Source organism: Orcinus orca, chromosome 8 (genome assembly GCF_937001465.1).
Source record: "Orcinus orca chromosome 8, mOrcOrc1.1, whole genome shotgun sequence".
Classification (NCBI taxonomy): domain Eukaryota; kingdom Metazoa; phylum Chordata; class Mammalia; order Artiodactyla; family Delphinidae; genus Orcinus; species Orcinus orca.
The window spans coordinates 63,728,758-63,753,490 of NC_064566.1; the positions used below are offsets into that span (position 1 = coordinate 63,728,758).

A 24,733-nucleotide genomic window follows, 5' to 3' on the forward strand; every position below is an offset into this window, starting at 1 on the left:
AGTTGAATGTTTAGTTTTTTTTTTTTTTTGCGGTACGCGGGCCTCTCACTGTTGTGGCCTCTCCCGTTGTGGAGCACAGGCTCCGGACGCACAGGCTCAGCGGCCATGGCTCACGGGCCCAGCCGCTCCGCGGCATGTGGGATCTTCCCAGACCGGAGCACGAACCCGTGTCCCCTGCATCGGCAGGCGGACTCTCAACCACTGCGCCACCAGGGAAGCCCTGAATGTTTAGTTTTTAAAGAAACTGATAAACTGTTTTCCAGAGTGGCTGTACTATGTTGTTTTGATAGTGTTCCCAATTTAGAATAAACCTTTGAATCTCTCGATCTTTCTAAATGGGAAACTTTTTGTGTTAACTTAACATTAACATTTGTCTGTTAAGTAGATTTGTACTTTTTATGTCCAGATTAATAAATGTCAGTATTAGGCAAGTTTTTCAGAAAGTGCAAAATATGAATTGGTCTTTTATCTTTTGTCAGCCAGGGTCTGTAATTTAAAAATTTAATGAGATCAAAGGCTTTTACACATGGATTTTTGACTATGTCCAAAGGAAATGAATTTGTACATGATACATTCTGGATACTAATGATAGTCTTAGTATCTTCATCGTCCCTTCCTCTGAATAGAGCCTTTTATTTATACTATTGCTGTATAACTGTTACTTAACTAAGAGGGTGGTTAGTGCAGAATAGGTAAGAAATACTTAGACTGAGTTTAACCTTAAGAAATAACTTTGTTCTGTAACTCTATTATGTTGCTCACTAGACTAAGTTGAGATTGTTGGCTTATTTTAACATCAACGACAAAATTTCTAAATGTTGGGAGGTTTTATTTTAAGAAAATTGTACATTGTATTTAGGTATGTGTTTCTGATTTGGAAAGTAGAGAAAAACATGAAGAAGAAAGTAAAAATCATCTGTAGTTTTACTGTGTAGTAATTACTAACATTTTAGTGTTTATTTCTTTATTCCCTTCCCTTTCCTCCAGTGTACCTATATAAATACACAAACATAGATGCACGTTCACATTACACATTATATACCCGTTAAAAAAAAAATTGGGGGCATATTGTTTTGTGACTTTTGTTACTATGCCATATAGTTTTGATTGCTTATGATATTAAATAATCATTTTTTGAGGGTGTAATCCTTCCTTTTCACATACTTCTTGGTTATATTTTCATTATATTGGGTTGATTTTATACATATACACATATATACAGTCCTACTCAAAATGTTGGGTGACAGTAAAATACTCTTTAGTTAGTAATAATATCATTTTGTTAGTTTTGGCTGTGACAGTTACCCACTCCTTATTTTGGTCAGGAAATTTCAAAGGCATTGCTATGCCTTTGAGTGAATACCTGATAGAAAAATATGCAAAACTGGTTTCGTATTACCTTTATCATCTTTGTCTTTATTTTTATCAGTGAACACTTATTGAATGCAGAGCACTTTGTTATGTATTTGGACACAAATATCGCCATTATTCTGTCCTTGAAATTAATTTAGTTGAGGGAATAAGGTATATCTAGATTTGGATTTAAAATGAATAGGTAATAAATAGTCCAAGATAGTATATTCATGTCAAATATATGATTAGACAGTACAGTCTTTAGAACTGTAGAAAAGGGAGTTATCTTTGGGCTGGGGAAATCAGAGAAGATTTTATGAATTACGTGGGACCTGAACCTTGAAGAAAGGAGAGGAATTGGAGGTAGCTCCATCTTAGAGATGTGTCACTGGTGATCACAGGACAAAATTGTTGCCTTTCCAAGGATTGCCAAGTTGAGGCCAAGGTTTAGGAACAAAAAAAAAGAATAAGCAACATTTGCTGAGTATCTACTCTGTTAGGCACTCTTGGTGAAATTGGGGTTACCAAAATAAACAAGGTATAGTCCCTGCTTCCGAGGACCCTATATTTTACTGAGGGAGAGAGAGATGTAAGCCTAATCTCTGTTTTTTAGCATTGATAGTTGTCTCAAAACAGAAAACAGGACAGTGTTTATACTATGTAGTTGTGAATATATGCTCTGTTAATGTTAGTGTTGTAGGGGGCAGGTAGAGAGCTACATACTCTAAGTAAGGGACATCTCTATTAATGCTTTTGTTATTATAAGATCTTCCCTTGGGCTACTCTTATTACTCATGATATATATCAGGAAGCCTGGTAAGTCTCAGTTATTAGACTTAAGTAATTTATAGCCTTAGCTATAAATGTCATAAATTATAATTAAACTAGCAGTTTTAAAGACTACAAAGTCTTACAATTTAATATAATTTAATTAATATCCATGTGAAAATGTCATTGATTTCTTGTTCTATGTTAGCAAATTTTAGAAAGAAAAGTGTACAATTTTAAAAATTGTATAATTTTTTAAGATTTTTAGCATTGTTAGATAATTAGTTATTAAAGGGCAAAATGTATAAAAGGTACACAGAAAAGGTATGAAATAAAGAATTAAATATTTTCTCTAGCATTTGCCCAAGATATGGCTAGAAGATGATGGAAGTGTTTTCCTGGGGCTAATATGCCAGAGCCAATTACCCACAAGAACATAAGCTGCTAGCATTCAACTTTGCCACAGTATGATTTAAAGGAGAATAAATAAAAGTTTGCATTTACATGATTTCCCTTTATTTCGTTGGTTGTAACAATGACTGAGGATTCCAGTTTTTCAAAATTTATCATTTGCTGCTAATAGTTATTTAGGATGTGCTGTCAAGTTCTAGTTCATTTCTGTTTCATTTAATTATAACTTATGACATTAAAAAATCTTTCTATGTTAACTCCCTTTGAAAACTTCTCTCTGCAGTTTGCTTTATGCCACCAAGCATTCAACAATGCATGCATTTTCAAATTGTAAACATATACCTACAGGCTTGTCTCTAGCACTTGTTTTTTAATTTTGGACATGCAGTGTCTTTGATTAAAACATCTGTATTTGATTTTTCAAACATAAGGTTTGAAAATGTTGATTCATAAGTTTTCTTGTAAGACCACTTCAATTTAATTAGATCCAGCAGGTATTGATTATACATCAGCTATGCTAGGCACATGAAGATACAAAAGAAATACAATACGGATTGTAAGCTAGTTGGAGAAATTTGACAGATGAACTCGAAAAATAATAAACTGAAAGTATTAAATTCAAAAAACGATTATAAATACTGTCTCTTAAATTGCTCCCCTAAGCCTTCCTTTTGCAGCAAATGACATCAACCATCCATCCAGTTGCTCAGGCCAGAAACTTAGGAGTTTTAACTCTTTTCTTCACCTTATACTCGGTCCAATCCATTGTAAAATCTTATTCTACTTCAAAAGTATACTCTGGATCTTACAGTGACTCATTTACCTACACAGTTATAACCAGAATCTGAGCCCTAACACCTCTTGCCTGAGCTGTCTGAATAGCCTGAATGGTTTACATCCTCCCACTCCTGTCGTCTTATGTAGTCTGTTTTCCACATAGCAGTCAGAGTCATTGGGAATACAAATTAGAGCTTATTGATCTTCTGCTTAAAGTTCAGAAAAACCGTCCCATCCCACTTCTCACTGCACCCTGGATACAATTAAATGCCTCACAAGGCTGCTACCTCTCTGACTTCATCTACTTTCTTCTCATTCTTTACACTGGATTTCTTTTTGTCTGTGGACTACTTGAAGCTTATTAGTCCTTTACAGCCTTACCACTTGCTTTTTGTTTGTTTGTTTTTTTGCTTGGAAATCTTTTTCCCTAGGTTTTTCTTGGCTAGCATCTTCTCCTTATACGGTTCTTAACCCATTGTTACATCCTGAGAGAGGCCTTCCTTTCCTATCGTAGTTAAAGCAGCTTCACCTCACCTCTCTAACTCGTAATCTTTTTCATGGCACATATAAGTAAATTAAATTTTAAATTTTAAAATTAAATTTTCTTATTTGTTGTCATTCTTCCCTCACTGTATATAAGCTGCTTAAGGGCAAGAATTCTTGCTTATTCACTGACATCCCTAGTACCTACAAACAGTGTTTAGAATCATATGCTCAATGAATAATTTTTGAATGAATGGAGATTGAAAGCAAGTACTCTAGAAAATGGGAAAGATGAGAGAGAATGACTCTTCTCTTTTAAGTTGGTGAACATAATACCTGTGCTTCTTCTTTCCCCACCCCCTTCCATTAGCCTTGAGACCCAAGTTCTTTAAGCCAACCAAATGACCTTGTTTTCCCAAAGGAAGGTAAACAAAAGTGGATCTTTCCTCAGCTGAGTTCCTGAGCTAGTAGATTCGTTTGTTGGATGCTTTTTTTTTTTAAAACAAGTACCAGAATTAGGGATGCTATTCCTCTCTCTGTTCTTACTCTGTTTCTTTGAGTCACATTGAGGAATGTGCTTCTCGTACCCAATATAACATTGGGCAATGTTGAGCTCTTATCTTCATTTGGTAGAAGCTGAGATACTTTGTTATCCAAGGTGAATAGATTCTTGAAAGTTGTCATGGCCCACTTGATCACAAAGGTAGACACAGAGCATGAAAAGGGGAATTATTAGAGACTCCCTCTTATTTTCTTTTACTGGAAAATTTAATACTGCGTTTTGAAGATCTGTCCATATTGTATTTACTTTGAACTTGACAGCATGTTTTCGAGACCTATGTGTGTTGCTTTATATCCTTCCACTGCATTGCTCTGACTGCTGCATAGTGTGCCAGAATATCCGTCCCCTATATATACCTTATAATAGCTTTACTGAGATATAAATCACATACAATAAAGTTTACCCCTTTGGAATTTACATTCCAGTGGTTTTTAGTACATTCACAGAGTTGTGCAACCATTACCACCATCTAGTTCATCTACTACATTTTACTTGTTCATTCTTCCAGTGATGGATTTCCAGATTGCTTCCAGCTCCTCAATATCACAGTCAATATGGTGATAGTCATCTTTATACATGACTATTTTGTGAATTTCTCTGGATGTGCATGAATAAAGGCTAAGAAGATGGAGTTTTAGATCCGATACTTTCTGGCAAAAGGACAGAATGGCTCAGAACTTGAGAAAATACCATTATTCTAGTAGTTCATTTAGAGGTAGATTTACTGGTACTTTAGGAAATAATTTTGTCTTGTGCTTCTTTGTCCTGTGTTTCTCTTTCAGTGATTTGATTACTCATCCTAAGGATTTTAGGGTTGGAGGCTGACTTTGAAGCTAGTAGGTACTAAGTGGCTTGAAGGACCACTACAGGGTCAATTAGGCCAAAGGAAAAAAGGGTGCAAATTTTCTTTAGGCATGAGTTTTTATCATAACTACTCTTTATACAGCTTTATTTTCTATTTACCTTGTGAAGATAATATAAAAATATGTCAAAAAATTGAAAGAGGCAAATGTAAATCATTAAAAAAAAAGCAGATGTGAGGAAGCAGAATTTTACAAAGGAATATAAATGAAAGAGACAAAGGAAGGCAGTGTGTAAGAGAAGAGAATGCAAAATAAAAAACAAATCATATAATAAACATTTGGCTTTTGTTGACACCTGAAGGGTGATGGGGCTCCTCTACTGCTGGGTGCACGTGGTCTGTACTAACACCCCTGGTGGGGGGTAGGGGAGCCCAGGCCTAGTTTCAGCTGGTGGGGATGAAGGTCCCAGCTCTCTCCTTGGTCTTCCCTCACTCCTCCCCATTGGGGGTGTTCGGGTGCCTTGTTACAGCCTTGTGAGGGTGGAAGTCTAGGCTGTCCACTTGGCCATTGTGACGGGGGTTGGGCCACAGTTTTTTCTGAGGTGTTTGGCTGGAGTCGAATGATTATTGTCTGTTTTCATAGGCTGCCCTTTGCCTGGTCCTTTAGGAAGACAGAGAAGGTTTTTATTTGTGCCTAGTAGCAGTTCTGGCTTGCAGGTTTTGTTAACTCTAAGATTGGGATATTCAAGGCAGAGAGAAAATCTAGGTACTTACCACCATGTCATTCTTTGGATCACAAGGTCTCTAGATGGTCTGCTGCCTTCTTTCCACCTTTCAATCTTTAAATATTTGTTTTATATATATAGTGTCCAGGGTTTTTGTAATTAATGGGAGGAATAGGGAAAATATGTATACCTGATCTTCACAGAAGTGGAAGTCCTTCACATACAATTTTTGTATATTAGTCAGAAATAATCAAGTACACAAGGGAACAAGGCACCAAGATCAAGATCTGACAGAAACAACAAACAACAGAAGCAGACCTACAGAGACTTCGTGTGTTGGAATTATCTGGAAGTGTAAAAACAAGTGTGTTTAAATGTTTAATGTAATTGACAACTTCTGATTCAGGCCAAATTAGAATAACAGGGAACAGATTTACTCTTCTGCCCGAAACAACAAAAATCCAGACAAAATAAATGAAACAACAGTTTTCAAGACATTGTATGTTAATCAATGAAGGACTGTGATCTGTGAAAGATTAGAAGCTAGTGAGATGAGCCCTGTGATTGCTTGGCTTACTACCTGGAGAGCATTTCTGGGCCATGGAGCAGGGTTGTTGAACTGAAGCAGAGCCTGGCTATATCCCAGAGTTGACAAGGCATAGCTAGGAGTCCAAGGAGACCAGAGTTTGCATGTAGTGGAGGAGAAAGGTTGAGAACTCCAGAGGGATACAGAGGGTCCCAATGAGTACTCAACTCAGTTTTGATAAGTGAATACATGAGAAGAAGCTACCTGAGGCTGGGGAAAGAACCAGAAGAACCCATTAGAGGGAAAAATCCTCTGAGCTCATGCAGGGCTAGGAATAGTTGCTGTTCCTACCACTTAGAGTAGAAAATTTCATAATTCACAGGGCATTGGGAAGACTGCTTAGAAGGATTTTACCTCAATGTGGGGCACAAGTTAGTCCTACACTAAACACTGCTCTGGCCCCAAATTGGAAAAAGAAAAAAAAAAGCAAGGCCTGAAAGGATCTGAGTCCCAAAACAAACCTAATCTAAATAAAATTTATGGGAGCACAAAAATATACAGCACCCAACAAGGTAAAATTTATAATGTCTGTCATACAATAAAATATTACTAGACATGAAAAGGGTCAGGAAATATGACCCATAATGATGAGAAAAACCAATCATTTGAAATCAACGCAGAAGTGATACCTGTGATAGAATTAGTAGACAGGGACATCAAAACAATAATATTTATGGTATTTCATATATTCAGGAAGCTAGGGGAAATATTGAACATGTTTAATAGAGATATGGAAGATATTTTAAAACACCCTAAGTTAACTTTTAGAGATGAAAGCTATAAAATATGAGTGAAAAATACACAGGATAGGATTGATGGCATGTCAGGCCTTGCAGAAGAAAAGATTAGTGAACCCAAAGGCATAGTAATAGAAACTATCAATGAAACATCAAGGGAAAATAAAAAATATGAAGAGAATATTGGTGATCTAATAGGACAACTTGAATTGGCCCAATATGCGTACAATTGGAGTCTAAAAGTGAGAGAGAGCTAGAGGGAGGGTCAGGAAAAGCATCTGGAGAAATAATGACTCAAAATGTCCCAAACTTGATGAAAGCTCTAAACACTGTCATCCAAGAACATAAACCTCAAGCACAAGGAACATGATGGAAATTAATTATATAATAGTCAATTAAACCAATGAGAAAAAGAAAATCTTAAAAGCAGCGAGAGGAAAGAGAAACATTTCATACATATGATTAGAGATTAATGACGACAGCAAATTTATCATTGGGAACAATACATATCAGAAGACAGTTAAGCAGCATCTTTAAAGTACTGAAAAAAAAAGAACTGTCAATGTAGAATTGTATACCCGGCAAAATATCTTTAGAAAACAAAAGCAAAGTAAAGACTTTTTCAGATATACAAAAACTAAAAGAATTCATCACCAGCAGACCTGTACTAGAGGAAATGTGAAAGTTTGTCAAGAAGTTTTCAGGGAAATAATAGTAGTTGGAAATCTAGGTCTACGCAAAGAAATGAAGAGCACTGGAAATGGTAACTATCTGCATAGATATAAAAGATACTTTTCTTATATATCCCCCTGTAAAAGTGTAATTGACTGGGCTTCCCTGGTGGCGCAGTGGTTGAGAGTCCGCCTGCCGATACAGGGGACACGGGTTCGTGCCCCGGTCCGGGAGGATCCCACATGCCGCGGAGCGGCTGGGCCCGTGAGCCATGGCCGCTGGGCCTGCGCGTCCGGAGCCTGTGCTCCGCGATGGAAGAGGCCACAACAGTGAGAGGCCCATGTACCGCAAAAAACAAAACAAAACAAAAAGCAAACAAATGAAAAAAGTGTAATTGACTGTAAAAATAGTAGCGATGTAGTTTGTGAGGGTTATAACATATGTAAAAGTAAAGTGTTTAACAATAATACAGGGTTCAAGAGGGAAGAAATGGAAGTGTAATGTCAGATTTTTATACTATATGGGACATTGTGTAAATCACTTGAAGGTAGACTGATAATTTTAAGATGTGTATTGCAAACCTCAGATCAACTCAACTATGTGTAATCTACAAGAAGCCCCTTTAAAAGTAAAGGGACAAATAAATTTAAAGTAAAACAGGTTAAAAGTAAAAGGTTTGACAAAAGGTATATTACGCTCACTCTAATTAGAAGTAAGCTGGAGTGGTTATATTAACATTGGACATAGTAGATTTCAGAGCAGAGCATATTACCAGAGAAAAAGAGGGTAATTTCATAACAGTAAAGGGGTAAATGAATTAAGAGGACATAATATTTCTAAATGTTTATGCATCTAATAACAGAGCTTCAAAATAAATAAAGCAAAAACTGACAGAACTGCAATGAGGAATACGCAAATTCACAATTACACTTGGAGATTACAGCATCCTTCTCTCAATACTTGATATAGAATGTAAAAAGAAGATCATTAAGGATACAGAAGCCTTGAATAACACTATTAACTAACTTGACATCATTGACCTTTACAGAGTATTCTACACAACAGTATGGAGTGAAAATTATTTTCAAGTGTCATCAAAATTTACCATATTCTGGGCTACAAAACAAGTCTCAAAGGATTCAGGTCATATCATACAATTTATTGTTTGGCTTCAGTGGAATTAAATTAGAACCAAAAGATATCTGGAAAATCCCCCAATATTTGAAAACTCATGTACTTCAGAAGATATCAAAAGTGAAGCTAGAAAGTGTTTTGAACTGAATGAAAAAGGAAACATAACATATCAAAATTTGTGAGATATATTTACTGCCTACTTAGAAGGACATTTATAGCATGAAATACCTGTTTAGAAAAATAAAGAAAGGTCTTAAGTCAATGACTTCAGCTTCCAATTAAGAAACTAGAAAAAGAAAAGCAGTTAAACCCAAAGTAAGAGGAAGTAAAGAAATAATAAATATTGGAGTGGAAATAGATGAAAAAAATATTAAAACCAAAGAAAAAAATCAACATACCCTAAGCTAGTTCTTTGAGAAAATGAATAAAATTAATAAACCTCTAAGCCAGACAGATGAGGAAGAAAAAAGATACAAATTACCAATATCAGGAATGAGAGAGGTGATATCATTATAGATTATACAGGTAGTAAAAGTACGGTAATGTGGTATTTCGAACAAGTTTATGTCCATATATTTGCCAACTTAGGTGAAATGGTTATATTTTTTAAAAGATACAAACCACCAAAACTCACTCAAAGAGAAATATGTAACCTGATCAGCCCTGTATTTACTAAAGAAATTGGATTCATAATTAAAAACCTTTTCCTAAAGAAAATTCCATGCCTTGGTAGCTTCACTGGTGAGTTTTAGTAAATATTTAAAGAAGAAGTAATTCTAGTTCTACTTATTCCACTCAAACTGTATCAGAAAGTTAAAGAGAAGTGATCACTTCCATATTCATTCTCTGAGGCCAGCAGAATTTTGATACCAAAACAAGACAAAGACATTACAAGAAAAGGAAACTACAAACTCAGAATCCTTCATGAATTTAGATATAATATTCTTAACAAAATTTTAGCAGATCAGTCCAACATTATATTAAAAGAATAATATCATGACCTAGTGAGGTTTAGCCGAGGAATTCAAGTTTAGCTTAACATTCAGAAGTCAATTAATGTAATTGACTTATTAACAGATTAAAAACAAAATCATCTCAATAGAGTCAGAATAAACTTTTGATAAAATTCAATATTCATTTCTCATTAAAATTCTCATAAAACTAGATCAGTGGTTTTCAGTCAGGAGGAGTGATTTTGTACCCCAGGAGTGATTGATATCGGCAATGTATGGAGATATTCTTGATTCTCATGACTGGGTGAGTACTACTGGCACTCATCAGTTTGAATCCTGGTTTACTACTTACTACCTTCTGTCTCAGTTTCCTCATCTGTCAAATGAAATAATTAGTATATTATTTTTTTGGTGATTATTATGAAGATTAATTAATGTGGTCCAAGAGGAATAAGAAGCCCTTAAACCTAATATTTCTTTACTGTGATAATCATTCTAATAAATAAGTAACTTAAAGAAATATTTGATTGCACATAGAGCTCTATTTTTGACTGCTTTTTAAGATATGTGTGTGTGTGTGTGTGTGTGTGTGTGTGTGTGTGTATGTTATGATAAAATGGGTAACTAGTTACAGATACATTTTAAAATTACAGACATTGTTCCAAAAAGGAAATAATATCTGGGTTATTAGCATTGCATAGTCTTTTTTTGTTTGTTTGATTTTTATTTTATTTATTCATTTATTTTTTATTATATTTTATATTTGGCTGTGTTGGGTTTTCATTGCTGTGTGCGGGCTTTCTCTAGTTGTGGCAGGTGGGGGCTACTCTTCATTGGGGTGCGTGGGCTTCTCATTGTGGTGGCTTCTCTTGTTACAGAGCACAGGCTCTAGGTGTGCAGGCTTCAGGAGTTGTGGCACATGGGCTCAGTAGTTGTGGCACATGGGCTTAGTTGCTCCGCGGCATGTGAGATCTTCCTGGACCAGGGCTCGAACCCGTGTGCCCTGCACTGGCAGCGGATTCTTAACCATTGCGCCACCAGGGAAGTCATTTTCCCTGCATAGTCATTTTCGTAATGTGTGATTAGTTTCCCAAAATGCTTGCCTGAAAGCTGATGTAAAGATAGGTTCTGGGACCTGGACCTGCCATAGATGCCTTATTTACTTGAATCTAAGTATTCACTTTGCTATTTCTGTATTCTTTTACTAAATCTATACTATGCAAATCATTGTTAATGAAGTCTGGAACCATAGCTGTCCTTAACATGGCTATTGAGTGTATGCAGATCAGCGCTGGGAAGTGGCACTCCCAGCAAGGAAGAAGAAAGAAGAAATGCTGAATTTATTTTTTCCCTTCTCTCTGTTCTCCTTAGATAAGCCAAGAAATATTTGTTGAGGGTATATATATTTTTTGGTCATGAATTTAAAAGGGAATAATGAATGCAGTGTAATTTTTTTAAACCTTTCAGATATTTCATATATGGGTTTACAGTATTTTTTTTTCTTAAAGAAGCTCTTCAGAGTCTGGGATTTTGTCTTCTATGTCTGTCTTTATAATTTCCTGCAGGAATAACCAGAATGCTTTGTATTTAATGAATAATACCTGCATAGTGTCATGTTTATTGCTTTAATAAATGCTTTTCCCATACTTTTTGCATTTAACATACTGAAACCACCCTGTTAAATAGGCATGATAGCTTTTATTATACCATTTATATATTATGAAAACAGAGTTTGGAAGGATACGTGACTTCTGATCTCATATTGATGATATATGATAAGGTAATATTGAAAACTCAGGTTTTAGCTGGGTTTAGTGCTTTTTCTAAGCTACTGTATCCTACCTAAATGTTGTTGGTTGGTGACATTTAAGAACCTAGACTTTTAAAATGGGTATTAAAAACAATCCTTAAATGTGGCAACAGTTGCAGTACAGAGCGTGATTGTTTTCATTTATGGTCTTTTAATTAAGGTTAAATCTGGAGGTCTGGAGTGTAATGGCAGTATTTAAAAAAATTTAGCACTGCTGTGACAGCTTTAGACAGTAGCATGGGACATTAACTCAATACACTTCTGTGTTAAATCATTTTATGTCACTTTGTCAAGAGGTGAGCATTAATTGTATTTCTAGGAATTAAATTATTCAAGTGTGTTGCATTTTAAAATCAAAGGAAAAATAAATTACTTAGTTCAGTGGTCTCCAACCATTTTGGCCCCACGGACTGGTTTCATGGAAGACAATTTTTCCACAGAAGGGGGTGCTGGTTCAGGCGGTAATGCAAGTGATGGGGAGCGATGGGGAGCGGTAGATGAAGCTTTGCTCTCTCACCCGCCGCTCACATCCTGCGTCCGTGACCCGGGGATTGGGGACCCCTGATTTAGTTTATATTCATTTAGCCAACAATTTAAGTCCTGAAAAAAAATTCTTTTACTGCTTTACTAAATTTTGTAGCTCCTTGGTCATCTAACAGTATTCCACTGGGTTTTTATGATTTTCATATGTTTTTTGCATTTTCATATCCAAAAGTATGATCTAATGTAATATTTGGTAGTTTTTAAAAACAGAAGCAAAGAACTATGACTTTTTTTTTTTTTTTTGCGGTACACGGGCCTCTCACTGTTGTGGCCTCTCCCGTTGCGGAGCACAGGCTCCGGACTCGCAGGCTCAGCGGCCATGGCTCACGGGCCCAGCTGCTCCGCGGCCTGTGGGATCTTCCCGGACCGGGGCACGAACCCGTGTCCCCTTCATCGGCAGGTGGACTCTCAACCACTGTGCCACCAGGGAAGCCCAGAACTATGACTTTTATAGTGTGGCATTTATCATGCATGTACCTATTGTGAGATACAAATTTAATTAGAAGGCTAAATATCATCTTTTAATCATCTATATAAAATTATTAAAATGCTTAAGTCATTCTTAAAGAAAATGTAAATGTAAAGGTTAAAAACGCATTTACTAATTAAGGGTTTAAATACCTTAATTTTAAAATAATGGATTATATGTTAAATTTTTTGGAAGAAAAGATGTAGATTTTGCATCATTTGTGAAAATATATGACTGAATGGCATGTGATAAAAGGGGTCTATGATTGTTTTTTCTACCAGTAAATCTTGTACCATTTAGTGGTACTTCTTAGCAACTTTCGTAAACATAACATGAGCTTATTAAACTAACAGTTAATTGTATTGCTTGTCAGAAATGATACATTGTTTGAGAAATTACATTTAGATATATCCTACAATGTATGTACTCTGGAATTTTTTGCACTCTGGCATAAGATACAGTGTAATTGGTTCAATAAATTGAGCAGTACAATGAAGAAATTTAAGATATATAGATGGGTTTAATGTGTAGGAGAAAAGTGCCTCATTTGGAATATGTCTCTAAGGCATGCCCTTCACACCTCTAATAACAATTAGCAAAGCAGAGGATGAAAAGTCTTGGCCCAACTTGTAAATGCCATTTGGTGAAAGTGAACTTTGTTATTTTCATTTTGCTGAAAAAGTTACAGGAGGCAGGTAAGGGCTACTTTTACTAAAACTTGATCTTGTATTTGTGAAGTATTTAAGGAAAAATAGAAATGAAAGAGGAAAAAAGTGAAAAGGAAAGAAAAAGGCATTTATTCTAAAATGTACTTTGACCACACGGACCTGAATCTTTCAGGTCTGGCATTTATTATTTTACCTCTGCAGTTATTTTGTTGTTGTTGTTAGGTGGTTAATATGAATAGAAGTTTAATAAAGATATTTAAAAGATTTAGCTCTATTCCATAAAATCGGCACTTGTGACAGGATCTGGTTTATTGTAGCTGTTAGTGTTAAGTTGACTTTCTGTTCCTGGAACTATGGCAGCAACCTGGTACAGGTTAAGAGACAGAAAACATGGAAGAGTAGAAAGCAAACTGGTATGGAATCTGGAGACTTAAACCCTGGGATCAGTGGTTTCACCAGTTAGTGTTCATGCCATTTGAATCTGTGGCCCCTGATTATTAATCTGGGAACCCTGAGATCTTTTCAGGATTACTTCAATACTTTGCTTTTGTCATTAAGAAAGACTTTCCAGCCACTGCTCCTTACTTACTGGTTGTATGATGATCTTGGTCAAACCATTTTACTTCTACCTCCATTTTCTCAGCTGTGAAATTGGGATCATAATAGCTACTACCTCACAGAGTAATAATGTGAAAATTAAATAAGATAATACATATAAAAGACTTACTAGTGAGTAGGAAGATCTCAATAATGTTTGCTTTTATTATTGTTTTTGTCATTGTTGTTGTGACTGTGACTTTGATCATGTTTGTGAAGTCTTCACAGTATGGAAAAATGTTATCTGTGTTTCCAGGAAAAATGTTATCTGTGTTTCCATGGAAAAATGTTATCTATGTTTGTATATCTGAAAGTATACAAGTTGGAAAACTTGTATACTATGAAGGCAGCAAGTTTCCTTAAGTTTAGAACAAAATATTTATAGTTTGATCTGGTCTTGTAGCATCCTGGTAGAGAATTCAACTAAATTTAGGTATCTAAAAAGAATTCATTTAACTCTTGTTTCCCCCAGGGTCTATAAAGTAATGATTAGATAAAGAAGAGTTGATGTTCTGTTTTTATGTTGTTTTAGTAGTTTTGAATTCGAAATGAAAATATAGTCATTGATAATACTGTATGATAAATTATACTTACTGTCTTTCCTCCAGGGTGCTCAAAACATTTTAGAAATGTAACTAAACATTTTATAGGCACTTTTAATTATCTCTCTTTTACTGAGGTGAAACATGGAAGGTATAAGAGTTGAGAATATTTGTCTTATCTGAGGGATTTGGAAGTGCTAAAATATTTCTGCTCCCTGGGGAAATGTTTCTTTTATGCTATGGATATTACAAAAAAAATCTTAATTTGTCCTGAAATTATCAGGTAAATAAGATAGAGGTTATCTGCTTGTGTGCAAGAAAACAAAGAAAATGTGAACTTGTTTGCCTTGTCACTGAATTTGTTTTCGATGTCACTGTGCAACACTGAAGTCAGATTATAGACTGATCAGAGACATTGATTATTCGGTTAGTCTGCATCTGAAATATAGGTTGCAATACAGAGACAGTGTCACCTGATAACAAGTTATCTATTAGAAAGAGAAAGAAAACACTCAATTGTGTCCTAGGTGGTGGACTGGGCACAGTCATTTACTACTTATGCCCTTCCCTCCTTTCTCTCAAATTTTAATGAATGGTAGTAAACATTTGCAAAAAGGAAGAAGTCTTAAAAAATGTTGCAATAGACTTAGAGATTTTAATGAATTTCTGGAAACTGGAATTCTAATCCTAATAACTAAAATCCTAATAACTAAAAGTCCAAGGAGGAATAAACTACAGTCTAGCACTCACAGGTGAATGCTACAGGAGAGGTTGGAAACATTCTTCACTGTAAAAGTCTGGAGAGACTGCAAACTGGGAGCTTGAAAATGTGCAGGAATCAGCAGGAGTGTATCTGGAACAGTGGAGTCATTTCCCCAAAATAGAGGGCTTGATTCACGGTAACTTTATCCAGGAGTAAAATTTATTAAAGGATTTTGAGCATTTGGGAAGCTCTCATTCTTGGCTAGTTTATTTGCTCAATATTCACTCTTCAAATGAAGTCTGCCAGTCAGTATTCCTAGTTTATGTATATAATGTGACAGTTGGCTTCCCATTCAGAGAAGGACAGTGTTGGGCAAACAACCCCAGAACTGCTGCTGCAGTGGACATTTCTGGTGTGTGTGCATCCTCCTAGTTTTTCATTCATAAACATGAGTATACAACAAGTTTCACCAGGCATTTCGAGAAAATGAACAGCACAAAATAGATCATACCGAACAAGCATTCAATTTGGGAGAAAACAGAATTTAGCAGGGGGAACAAACCTGAAAAAAAAATGTCTTCAGAGAATTTTGAGAAAATATAGCAGTCACAAAATAAGAATTGATTTCTTTGTAAAAGAAGCAGTTAGAGAAATAAGTTATTCTCAGAAGTAAAACATGTGATTGATTTAAAAACTCATAAAAATGAAAGGCTGAAAGATGAAATAGGTTCTTGTGTAGAAAATAGAGCAAAAGCTATAGATGGAAAACGCTCAAAGATAAATTGAGAGATGTGGTGGGCTGTTCTAGAAAGAGAAAATAAGATGGGAGAGTGGCAGGTAGGTCTCTCCAAGGGCATTAAAGGAACATAGATCTTACTGACCATGTGTCGGACTCTACCAGGAAGCCTGCTTAGAAGCTGCTGGAACGCCTTGCCTGCGGATTTCCCAGTTGACCCATGGGCATCCTTAGCGTTCTGTGCCCCTCACCCACACATGCCCCCACACTGTAGTTGGCTCCTTATGCCTGTTCCTGATGGTGATGAGAATGAACCTTTGCAGATGGCTGCTAAGCGTGCAGAGAAGGCCAGCCTGACTCTGTGGGTCCGGGAGAAACCACAGACTTAAACTTCAGCACAACCTTAGGGAAAACGTAAGGAGGTTGGCTTTGCAGGAATGAGAGAAGGCATTCAAGCTTAAGAATTCTTTCATAAGAAGGAACGAGAAGAGTAGAGCAGTCACATCCATAGAAGAGGTTTGTGAAAGCCTCCGAATCCCTAGTAGGGCTGACAGAAGGTATTTCTCTCCTGAAGCAAGTCAGTAACGAATGGAGGAGGTGACTGCTTTTTCAAATGTGAGGACAGTAAAGCAAACTTCAAGGAACATGAAAAATCAAGGAAACGTGACACCACCAAAGGAACCATTTTCCACTAACGAACCCCCCAAAGTGAAGACCTGCAATTTGCCAGACAAAAAATTCAAAATAAGTGTTTTAAGGAAGTTCAGTGAGCTCTAAGGAAGCACAGAAAGACAGTTCCGTGAAATCAGGAAAACCATATATGGCCAAAATGAGAAGCTTAACAGAGAGATAGAAATTATAAAAAAGATCCAAACAAATTCTGGAGTTGAAGAGTCAGGGAATGCAATGAAAATTGCAGTAGAGCTCATCAGCAGTGGATTGGATTAAGCAGAAGGAAGAATCTGTGAAATGGAAGAAAGGACCTTTGAAATCAAGTCAGAGGAGGACAAAGAAAAACAAATGAAAAAGAGTAAAGAAAGTCTATGTGAAAAATGGGATACCATTAAAAGAGACAACCTATGCATTATTGGAGTGCCAGAAGGAGAAAAGAAAGAGAAAGCAGCAGAAAGCTTATTTGGAGAAATAATGGATGAGAACTTCCCAAATATGGGGAGAGATTTAGAAATCCAACTTCATGAAGGTAATAGGTCCCCAAACAAATTTAACTTAAGGAGATCTTCTCTGAGACACATTATGATACAGTTGTTGAAAATCAAAGATACAAAGAAAATGTTAAAAGCAACAAGAGAAAAAAAAAATTCCTACATGCAAAGGAAACCCCATAAGGCTGTCAACAAATTTCTTAGCAAAAACCTTGCAAGCCAGGAGAGAGTGGGATGATATATTCCAAGTGCTGAAAGAAAAAAAGAAAAAAACAAAAAAACCCTGCCAACCAAGAATACTTTCCCTGGCACTTGTCCTTCAGAAATGAAAGTGAGATGAAGAATTTCCAAAACACACAAAACTTGGGACTTCCCTTGTTGTCCAGTGGTTAAGAATCTGCCTTCCAGTGCCAGGGTCATGGGTTCTATCCCTGGTCGGGGAACTAAGATCCCACGTGCCACAGGACAACTAAGCCTGCGTGCCACAACTACTGAGCCCGTGTGCCTCAACTAGACAACCCACATGCCACAAAATACAGAGCACACGCGCTCTGGAGCCCACACGCCAGAACTACAGAGCCCACCCACTCTGGAGCCCACGTGCCACAACTAGAGAGCCCATGCGCCACAACTAGAGAGAAGCCCACACACTGCAATGAAAAATCCTGCATGCAGCAACAAAGATCCTGCATGCCGCAACTAAGACCCAACACAGCCAAAAATAAAATTAAAAAAAAAAAAGAAACGAAACCCCCCCCCCCCAAAATACAAAACTTGAGAGTTAATCACCACTAGACCTGTCTTACAAGAATTGAGGGCAGAACTTCTTCAAGCTAAGAAGAAAGGACACTAATTAGTAACATAAGAACATATGAAAATATATAACCAAACGGTAAAGGTAAGTATACAGTCAAATACTAGTACTGTAATGTGGTGTTGTGTTAACAATCTAACTTTGTTATAAAGGTTAAAGGACAAAAGTATTAAAAATAGCTATAGCTACAAAAATTTGTTAATGTATGCACAATATAAAAAGATGTAAATTTTGTTATCAAAACCCATAAAATACATGGGGACTAAAATGGTAGTTTTTTTGGTATGTGATTGAAGTTAAGTTGTTAACAAGTGTACAGTGTACAATAGACTGTTATATCTATAAAATATTTTATGTAAGCCTCATGGTAACCACAAAGCAAAAACCTACAGTTGACACACAGAAGATAAAGAGAAGGGAATCAAGGCAAAACAGTACAAAAAATCATTAATTCAGAAAGGAATACAGCAAGAGAAGAACAGAGGAACAGGGAACTATAAAACAGCCAGAAAATAATAAGATGGCATTAGTAAGTCCTTACTTATCAATAATTAGTTTAAGTGTAACTGTAATAAATTCTCTAATCAAAAGACATGGGTAAAAAATCAAGACTCAACTATATGCTGCTTACAAGAGACTCTAGCTTTAAGGACACATATAGGCTCAAAGTGAAGGGATGGAAAAGATGTCCTGTGTAAATGGTAGCCAAAAAAGAGTATGAGTAGCTATACTTAAATCAGACAAAATGGATGTTAGTCAAAAGCTGTAAGAGGAGACAAAGAAGGTTCTTCTGTAATGATAAAGGAGTCAGTTCATCAAGAGAGTAAATACATATGCACCCATCATTGGAGCACATAATATGTTAAGAAGAAACCAGCAGACTGAAGGGAGAAACAGACAACAGTACAACAATGACAGGGGACTTAAGTATGCCACTTCAACAATGGATAGACCAGGCAGCAAATCAGTAAGGAAACGTTGGACTATAGATGAAATGGACACAACACTATAGACAAAATGTGTTTGACAGATATTTTCAGAACATTCCATCCAACAGCAGCAGAAAGGATATTCTTCTCAAGAGCACATGGAACATTCCCTGGGATAGACCATATGTTAGGTCACAAAACAAACCTTGGACACTTTTCCAAGGAAGATATACAGATGACCAACAGGTACATGAAATGATGCTCAGTCTGTCTAATCATCAGGGAACTGCAAGTCAAAACCACAGTTAGATATCACCTCACACCTTTTAGAATTGCCATTATCAAAAAGACCAGAGATAACAAATGTTGACAATGATGTGGAGAAAAGGGAGCCCTTGTCACTGCTGGTGAGAATGAAAATTGGTAGCAACTATGAAAAACAGTATGGATGTTCCTCAAAAATTAAAAATAGAACTGCCATGTGATCTAGCAATTGTAATTCTGGGTATAGAGCTGAAGGAAATGAAATCACTATCTTAAAGAGATAACCTGCATTTCCATGTTCATGGTAGCATTATTGGCAATAGCATAGCAAGATATTTAAAGAACCTATGTATCTCTTGATGAATGAATGGATAAAGAAAATGTGGTGTGTGTGTGTATGTATTTATGTATGTATGTATTATTCAGCCATAAAAGAGAAGGAAATATGCTATTTGGAACAACTAGGTTGGATATTGAAGGCATTATGCTAAGTGAAATAGGTGAGAGAAAGGTAAATACTGTTTGAACTCACTTATATGTGAAAAAGCTAAAGTTTATAGAAACAGAGTAGAATGGTGGTTGCCATGGGCTGGGAGGGTGGGGGAAATGGGGAGATGCTGGTCAGTGGATACAAACTTCCAGATGAATAAGTTGAATATAAGATGAATAAGTTCTGAGGATTTAATTTATAGCATTGTGACTATAGTTAACAATATTGTATTATATACTTTAAAGTTGCTAAGATAGTAGATATTAAATGTTCTCACCACAAAAATAAAGGTAATATTCCATTGTATATAAAAAAATAAAAAATAAATAAATAAAGATAAAGGTAATTATGTTAGGTGATGGAGGTGTTAACTAACCTTATTGTGGTAATCATTTTGCATTATATATGTATATGAAATCATCACATTGTATGCCTTAAACTTACACAAGTTTCAAGTGTATTTCAATTAGACAGCAATAAAGCTGGACAAAAAATATACAAGCATATTATATAGATTTCTGGTGATAACTCAGCTGAATAACTAAAATCATAAATAGTTAAAGTTATGGGTGGCCAGTTGAACTTGGACTTGAAATATTCACTTTTATTTTATATCGTCTGAATTTGTTTTTCTCTTCCTTTTCTTTACTACTATTACTATTTTTTTTTGAATTTTATTTATTATTATTATTTTACCCAGATGTGTTACGGGTTGGAGTTCTAATTATCAAGATCACTGCTGTTCAGGGAGATCAGCTCAGTGCTTTGTGACCACCTAGAGGGGTGGGATAGGGAGGGTGGGAGGGAGGGAGATGCAAGAGGGAAGAGATATGGGCACATATGTATATGTATAACTGATTTACTTTGTTATAAAGCAGAAACTAACACACCATTGTAAAGCAATTATACTCCAATAAAGATGTTAGGGAAAAAAAAAAAGATCACTGCTGTTGGGATATATAGAATAGCCAGAATTAGTATAACACAAAATATTCACTAGTCCTTACTCAAACCAGTTTTTAGGTTACCATTGTCATCGTCCTTGGCAGTCTGTTGTTGACATTTGACAATTCAGTGCAAGTTCAATACAGATCATTGGGGAATGAAATTGCAGGTCTTGTAGAAGATACAGCATTTCATGAAGCCCCTAAAAGTTAGTATTTATGAAAAAATTAAATCACTGGGAAGTGTGGACCTGGCAGTTAACAGCTGAAGAAACATTTTGAAATTTAGCTTTATTTTCAAGTTAAACCATTTCCTCACTATTTACTCTGAAAGTTTAGTCCTTGTTTTAAGTCAACCAGAATTCTCTTTGTGGGTTTTTTTTTTTTTGGTTTTAATTATTCTTAGATAATGTGGACCTTCTGAAGTCCTTTTAAAAATTCTTATTTAATTAAGGGAAAAAAAAAACTACTTAGAATGTGGCTTACGAGCCCAAGTATAGAAAATAAAATCAACATTCTTCTGCCAGTCAGTATGTTAGTCCACAGGGCTGAGATTGCTTTTTAAAGTTTCCTCCAAGTGTCAGTGAGTTGTAGTTTGTACTGACAAGGTAAAATTTTATTGGTGGGAATGTAGGGCTTTCTCTAAGCTATTCACTGAGCTGTTTATGTTTGAATCATGGACTACAATGTAACACTTAAGCTGTTTTAAAATGTGTTACAGACAACTGTGAATAAGAAGAGCAAAAGAAACAATACTGATGCTGATTGCAAACTGAGGGACATATCTATACAGTATATGGAAGTAATTGTACAGATTAGTCAACCAAGGATGCAGTACTTGTAATGGCACATTACTTTTACAACAGAGGCTTTGGCAGATGAGTTAGTCATACAAATAGCTAGAAAAATGGAAGTCTAGAATAGACCACTGACCATAGTCCAGTATATTCATGCATAGTCACTTTTATTCGTTATCCTTGAACTCAAACAGAAGAAGAAGTTTGGAGAAACACTGAAGGGTGAGCTTGATAAGAGAAGCCCTGGAAATTAATTTATAAAAAATGGTGACTGATTAGGCACTTAATGATACAAATTGTATCGTAGCTTTAAAAATGTATTAAAGAAACTTATTTGCTTTTTAAAAGAGATTTTTATAAGCCAGATCTTTCTATACTGCCCATTATTTTGTTTAAAAAATTCATTAATAATGCTCAAGGTCTGTGACATTTTAGTACCATCTTATTTATTAATAAGTTACTTATTAACCTATATTCGAGATTATTTTAGTTTATAGATGTTTTTCTCTACATTGGAAATGTCTTTAATGACTTTAAAGATTTCTGTCTCCATATTTCAAGTTGAATATTTTTTAAGGTAAAATAAAGTGATTTTATTCATCTTGAGAGCTATGGTTTATCCCTACCTTACCTCTTGTCAGTCTTTCTTTTTTTTGGTAAACACTTTTATAGTCACCTTCACTTTTTTCCTTATGCAATGGAACTATATTTACATTGAGTTTACTACCTTTGATGTCTGTAAATTGTGTAAGCTTAGCTGGCATTGACTTTTCTATTAATTTTTTATATCCAGCTGATATTAGGTAGAAATACTTTAAATTTAGAAATATTCACTCTTTTTGCCACGCTGCGTGGCTTGCAGGATCTTAGTTCCCCGACGAGGGATTGAAACCTGGCCACGGCAGTGAAAGCAGTAAAGTTCTAACCACTGGACTGCCAGCAAACTCCCAGAAATACTCACTCTTAAATAGATGATGCAGCTTTTTTGGGAGTACTGTTTATAAGAGAAGTTTTCTTATAACTTCAAAATTTTCCTTTCAAAACAAAAGAAAGTTTTATGCACACAGCAATTTTAGTGTAGTGTCACAAATGAAAATGAAAAAGAGCAAAGCCTGTAATATTTAAATTAATTATTGGGCTAGTTATTTTTGAATCTCAGTCTAAGAAGATCTTTGGGAAACTTGTAGCATAGTCTTAGAAATCCATTAAACATTAAATTGATTTATGTAGAATTTGGTTTATTTAATGCATTGGCAAAATAAAACAAAAATATCAGTCTATTGTTTACATTTCATTTTTCTAAGAATATAGGTTAACTTTAGTTACTTTAGCAAATCTGAAGATTAAAAACAGGTTTATAAAATCACTTTTCAGTTTTCACTTTTGAAGAAAATCAGACCAATTAAGATTCATTCTGTTTTAAGATTAGTCAAGTTTCATATTGTTTTATAATTTTCACCCTTCCACCAATTACATATACATACATATATACGTATATATGTGTGTATATATATGACCATAGCTGTTAATTGGTGTGCTACAGCTTCGTGTATTGACATAGTTTGCAATGTAAAATTCCATATTTTCTACATCTAGAATCAACAGAATTCATCTGGGTAATTGTTAGCCTTTATAAACATACTTTTATTGTGCTTAAAGTCAGAAAACAGTGACATTGAAAGCCTATGCTTTTCTAACATATGGCTTCAATTTGCATTTTAATCAGAGTATGGAAGTCATTACTCTGACATCTGAAACTGAGTTAGCAATAAAAAATTATCACTCACAGGACAGCAGACACAATTTATTTTGTGTTTATTACTGGGTGGCCTTCTACAAACTTTCCTGAACTTAACTGATTCTAGATATTAGAAAATTGCAATTAAGTTGTGACGTTTATTTTGGATGCGTTTAAGTTGAACTATCTCAATAGGATTGGTATAATTGGTATCTGTTAACATTTATATCATGTGTTCAAACATAGCATATATATTCATATGTACATACATAAATGTGTAGAGAAAGGATTATTTGAAAATGCTTGATGGCTTAATTATCGTTAATATCTCTAAACGGAAATGTTGGTGAAAAAAGAATTTTAGGTTTTATTCTAAATATTTTGAGTCTTATAGTCGGTTGTATTATTGCTATAATAATTTATAACAGGAGATGAAATTTCATTAATTTACAAATTTTATTTGAACTAAAATATGCAATCACAATTGTTTAAAGCACTGTTCAATAAATTATTAAAACAAATTAACTTGTAATGAAGAAAATACTTAAATGTACACTGTTCTATGATTTAGAACTTTATTTGTTGTCTTAAATTTATGAAATGATTTTAATTTATGTAGTCAGCAAATACATTTTTCTTCTTCACATCCTCCATACATTGAGCTAAGTGCTGGAGAAAACAATACTGAATAAAACGTTTCTTGTCCTTGAGAAACTCAAGGTTTAATGAAGCCTAAGTACCAGTAAATAGATATATTACAATATGATATGGTACATATTATTTTAGCGATGTGGAGGAAAGAACAGTTTGCAGGGAAATGTAAGGGAAGGTTTTACTGAGGAGGCTGCATGTGAAGGATAAGTACAGACTTTTCCAGATAGGTAAACAAGGCAGAGAGGGAGCATTATGTGCAAAAATATGGAGTCCTGAGTCCTGGCATAGTCAGTCATCCTTGTTGATTTATTCATTCTTTATTCAACTTACACTTATTGTGCACCTATGTGCTTGTGTTGAGTGCTGTGTATATCATATCATATCACATCATATCATATCATACTGAACCTGACAGACATGCTTCTATCATAAAATTCAGTTTAGTGTGGCAGAATAAGGAAGTAATTAAAATCATAATGGGTGTTACAAAGAGGGAAACCTAGGGTGTTATAGGTGTATATAACAAAGTTAAATATAGGAGAAGCTTCTGGAATATTGAGGAGTGGTATGAGATGGGACTGGCTGGGGGTTTGGGTCTTATTGTGAAGGATGTTATATACTGAGTGTAGGAATTTAAATAATATCTTATTAAAAAATTAACTACAGTTGTTCCATAGCATGATCAAAATTTGCATTTTAGGACAATGATAATGAAAGTACTCTTAAGGATGGATTATAGTAGGGATAGATTTATAATGTGGCCAGTTGGGAGATTTTTATAATGTTTAGTCAACAGACAGTTTTAATTGCTTAGAATTGGCATTTAGACTGGGAAGAGAAGACTAGGATGTGTCCATCTGCCTGATTCTTTTTAAATCATTTGTTCACTTCCATTTGATACCGTTTTCA

At 35.2% G+C, this 24,733-nt stretch overlaps 1 protein-coding gene and 1 long non-coding RNA gene across 2 annotated transcripts in view; both read left to right on the top strand.

Annotated features, from left to right (window-relative positions):
- TMEM135 (transmembrane protein 135) overlaps nt 1-24,733 on the top strand; it is a 245,376-nt gene that overhangs the window by 58,216 nt on the left and 162,427 nt on the right. The window lies entirely within an intron of this gene.
- Nucleotides 11-22,849, top strand: LOC125965187 (uncharacterized). Its single transcript, XR_007478779.1, has 2 exons — nt 11-14,875; nt 14,911-22,849. It is a non-coding gene; the product is annotated as an uncharacterized LOC125965187 (long non-coding RNA).